The sequence below is a fragment of the Triticum aestivum genome, chromosome 1B (genome assembly GCF_018294505.1).
Source record: "Triticum aestivum cultivar Chinese Spring chromosome 1B, IWGSC CS RefSeq v2.1, whole genome shotgun sequence".
In the NCBI taxonomy this organism is placed as follows: domain Eukaryota; kingdom Viridiplantae; phylum Streptophyta; class Magnoliopsida; order Poales; family Poaceae; genus Triticum; species Triticum aestivum.
The window spans coordinates 593,461,040-593,466,209 of record NC_057795.1 but is presented as its reverse complement, the minus strand read 5'-3'; positions in this window follow the sequence as shown (position 1 = coordinate 593,466,209).

Here is a 5,170-nt window from a genome sequence, read left to right as displayed (position 1 = left end):
GCTCCTCCATTCCAAAATAATCGTACTTATAGGATTTTCAAGTGTCAAAATTCAAAAGGAAGCGGATAATTTAATGAGGTTTTCAAACATACAAGGTCAAATATAACGTTGTCTATTTAGGTCAATCCTCATAGTTCAAGAGTACTATAAACGTGAATGCTTGTGTTTCAAAATTACGAATGAAGCGCCAAAAGAGCCTCTACTCGCCTGAAACCGCGTGAGACCAATGTTTGGTAGTACAAGGAAATTACTTTTCTAATAACTCCGACCTGTTAAACCTACCGGCCTGACGTCCAAAGGTCTAAACCGGGGTAGGTTTGTAGCTTCATCTAGACGCCACGCAACCGCCTCCGAAAAACATTCATACACAATGGCCGCCTAAGCACACATGCGCGCAGCCGAAATCGCTCCCGCCCACTATTTGGGACACCTGGGATTACCATCCTACCCCCGACCCGCAGTAGGTCCAAAATTTAAGAGGGGGGCAAAGTTTGTACATTCCCCAAATTTCAAACAAGCGCGTCCCATCTTCTGTTCAAAAAAGCCAAAAACAAGCGCGTCCCAGACCAAAACATGGTTCCCCCCCACCTGTCTGATTCCCCATTCATACTCCGTGGGCGCCAAAACTACCTCTCCACCAGCCGTGAAACCCCGGAGTCCTCCGTCCGCCACCCCATCCCACCCATCAACCGCCGCCCTCCTCCATCATGCCGGAGCTGATACCCCGACGTCGTCGTCCACCGCAATGCCCTCCACGGCTAGTAGTTGAAGCCGAGGCCGAGCCATCCTTACCCGAGCCAGTTCAACCACGTCGTCCTGCGCCTCACCGCTGTCGCTCCAACTTCGCCACCCTCCACCGCACCGGAGCTGTTCCTGCTACGCCGTCCTTCGCCGCCTCGGATCTGCTTCCCCTCCGCCAACATACAGCCACAACAACACATTCAACAATTTGGCCATGGGTTCGTCCAAGCCTGCACCCTCCAGAACATCGGTTTCCCCGGTAGAAAGAAGAAGATCGACGTGACATGTGGAGGTGACCACACCGGCAACCGAAGAAGGTACTCATCTTCCCTTATTCGTGCAAATTTTACGTCTCTGCTTGCACAGTATTCATCCCACAGAAGACACTAGTTACCGCTTCTTCTTGATACTAGATTTTCCTAGTAACTCGTGATGCACAAGGTTTCTCCTCATATACTATTTGGGAAAACTTTGTTTTTTCCACTTTAGTTTTTGCCAACTTTGTTTATGCCACTCTAGAATTTGACATCTCACTTTTGCCACTCTTAGCTTTTGACAATACATCACAAATTCCATTTCGTGGCAAAAAGGATAATTTTTCATTTCACTTTTGCCACTCTTAGCTTTTGACATGTATCACAATTGCCACTCTAAATTTTTTGCTTTTGCCACGGAATGGCAAAAGTGATATATTGTCAAAAGCTAAGAGTGGCAAAAGTGAAATGTCAAATTCTAGAGTGGCATAAGCAAAGTTGGCAAAAACTAGAGTGGCAAAAACAAAGTTTTCCCATACTATTTCACCTTAGCTAGAGGTCCGTAGCCCCCCTGAATTTCAATTTCTGGCCAGTTGATTCCCAATTAACGGAAGCATTCCCCGGCGTAACAGGCACTAGTACGACTATTACGCCGGGGAAGCAGCGCCTTGGTGTTTATCTTAGGGTCGTGTGCGGCCTAGAGCTACCGGCGCCCGATCTGGAGGTCGGCCAGGATTAAAGGGATGGCTTGGGGGCGCTGGCAAGCACGGCGGTGGTGTGAGGTCGATGGGAGGGCGGGGCGGCGGAGGCACGAGCTGGGCCGGTGGTCGCTGGCGGTTTGTGAAAGATCCTCAACAGTGACTGGCGGGAGGTAGACGAAGGCTATCTGCCCGTTCCTTATAGATCGGACGGTTCATTAAAAAAATCGACTGACCTATTTATTTTTAGTTGACTGTTATCTTAGATATGACCACATGTGGTGGTGTGCTGGAGGAGTACCTGCATTTCCTGTGTCCATATATTACAAAATCATACGGAGTAGAATCTAATTTTGTTTGCCATGCAATATTGTAGAGCTATCATATGTCTCCTGTCAGTTATTTTTAAGCCACCTGCTATCTGCTACTTTTACAGTGCACTAGTTCTGCACACACTTCACCCATACTCTCACTATTGTGTTTTTATGCAAGGGTATTTCAGACTCTCCTGCCAAAAGAGAAGCAGCAAAGAAAAGAGAGAAGTCACTCCAGCTTGGTATACGGGTAGGCAAGACACGTTACAACGCTATAAAGGGTGCAGTGTCAGCTGATGGAGATGGTAAACGTAGCTCTGTAGTTGATGACCTCACTCGCAATGAACCACCATCCCAGGTGCTTACTTTAACTTCGTGGTGTCATATGTGGTTGCATGTCGGTGTCTAGCTTGTATTCGAAAGGCCGAAGTCGGTCTTTATTAAGATAAGGAAAGATATTTTTTACATGAACCACCATCCCGTGAGCACCATAAGACAAATAGCTAGTCAGGGCACTGGCCGAGCCAGTGACAAGCCCAGCAAAGACAGGCATCACCTGGAAGCCAACTAAAAAGCCGCGAAGGTGGCGAAGCAGCCCGCCTCCCACCAGGCTCTCAGGTCCTAGATGATCATGTTCACCACTCCAGCCGGATGTCTAGCTTGTATTGCTTCAAATTTTGTTAAATTGCATCTGCTTAGCTTACACAGTATACCTTTGAATATGACATGCCTTTCTGTTTTTGGTACATACTAGTACATCTGTGTATTAACCATGTTCTTACATCAAACTAATGTTCTTGTGGATCCCTCATCAATCACTTATGACGAGGCAGGCAGGCAAGGGGACTACTCCTCATTTAAAGAATGCAGTGTCAGCCTCCCGACATGATTCTCAAGAAACAGAAATGCTAGATGAAGATAGTGAACGTAGCTCTGTAGTTGATTACAGCATTTCCCCTACACTAGCATTGCAGGTGCTTGCTCTAACTTGGCCGCGTGATATGTGGTTGCATGTTACATATGGTGTCTAGATTGTAATTCTTCCAATCTGGTTAAACTGCATGTGCTAGTCTGCTTAGCTTATACTCCTGTAAATGTGACATTATACCTGTTAATGTGACATGCCTTCCTGTATTTAGTACATAGTACATCTGTCTATTAATCCTTACATAAAACTATTTTTTTTTGTATCCCGCATCAATCAATATGACGAGACACCTTTAGTATATGCAGTGCGATATTAGTTGCATCTTTCATATGATTTAGAGCATGCGCTGCTTCTAATTTGTTGAAATTCCATTTATGATGGGACGCTTTTAACTTGGCAGTCATATTGGCCATGTTTGGATCATGGGGTTAGAGCTAGTTTGGGTTAGTTGGGGGCTCAAATAACCCAAAAGAATCCAAACGGGGAGGGTTAGAGTGGGTTAGTTTCATCTAACCCAACTATCCCAGTGGAGAGGTGTTTATTTGGGTTAGAGTGGGTTAAAAAATAACTCTAACTCTAACTGTGTTAGAGTATCCAAACAGGGCCATTGGTTGCATCTTTCATGTGGTGTCTAGCTTGCATTGCTTCTTATTTGCTGGAATAGTTTCTGCTTAGTTTACACAAACAGTTGTGAACATGCCATGCCGTCCTGTTTTTCGTACATATTCCATCATGGTATCATGTGTTTGCCTTACATCAAAGTAGTGATTGTCAGTATCATGCATGAATGAGTTTTGAAGAGAGAATTTTATTGCTTTTTCTTGTCGGTTTTACTTGACAATTCAAAATCAATAAAGCGGAAGGAAGTTAGCAAGGCAGCGGATAAAGGTGCTCCTTCTGAACAGAGGGCCTCTACAGTTTCTACTCCTCCACACCCCCAAGATGATTTCCAAGACAACACATGCATAGACACTCAACAAAGATGTGTTTATGATGAGCACGTCTCTCCTAGTGCAGCATCACTGGTGCTCCCTCTAACTTGGCACAGTTATATGTCGTTGCATGTTATGTGTGATGTCTAGCTTGTATTGCTTCTAATTTTGTTGAATTCCATCTACTTACTTTACACATTATACTTGAATAAGACACATGTTACTGTTTCTAGAACATACAATATCTATCTATCACACCATGTTCTTACATCAAATTACTACTGTTGTGTAACCTGCAACAATCACTTATCATAAGACATGTTTGACTTTGGAGTGTGATATAGGTTACATCTCACATTCTTTTCTAGCTTGTACTACTAATTTGTTGAAATGGCACTTATGACGAGACAGTTTTAACTTGGTAGAGTGATATTATATGCATCTTTCATATGGTGTCTAGCTTTCATTGCTTCTAATTTGTTGAAATGCCTTCTCCTTAGTTTACACATCATAAGCTGTGAATACGCAATGCTGTGAATATGCAATGGCACTAATGACGAGAGACCTCTAACATGGTAGTGTGATGTTGTTTGCATCTTGCATATGATTTATTTCTTGTACTGCTTCACATTTGTTTAAATGCCATTTATGCTGAGACACTATTAACTTGGTAGAGCGATATTTGTAGCATCTTTCATATGGTGTATACCTTCCATTGCATTGCTTCTAATTTGGTGAAATGTCTTCTTCTTAGTTTACACATCATAGTTCTGGTTATCTCTTCCGTCCTGTTTTTCATACATATTACATCCTCCTATCATGTGGTTGTCTAACATCAAAGTTTTATTCGTCTGCATCATGAATCAATTTGTTCTGAAGAACTAAATTTTATTCGTTTTTCTTGTCGGCTTGACTTAACATGGCACAGAGAAAGAGAATAAACAGAGAATGGCAGGGAATGAGAAGCGGATGAATCCTGTAGATTCTGCCGGTACTGATGGTGCAATAGAAGGTGAAAGTCCAGCGGAAAATTCTACAAACACGGCACCATGCTACACAAACTGCAAAAAAGCCAAACAGAAACAAATAGCTACCACCAAACAAGCAGAGACAGCCCTAGTTCTTGCAACCCCTACCATAGTACTACCAGCTGCATGACATACTTGTGCGTCAACGAAGCTAGCAGCACGTTCCCAAGATCCCTTGCCACCTGATACTACTTCCTAAGCACTCTTGACACAAGACGAGTTGGCAATATCAGATGAACCTTGTGAGCTTCAACAGCAAGAAGGTAGTTGCTGGA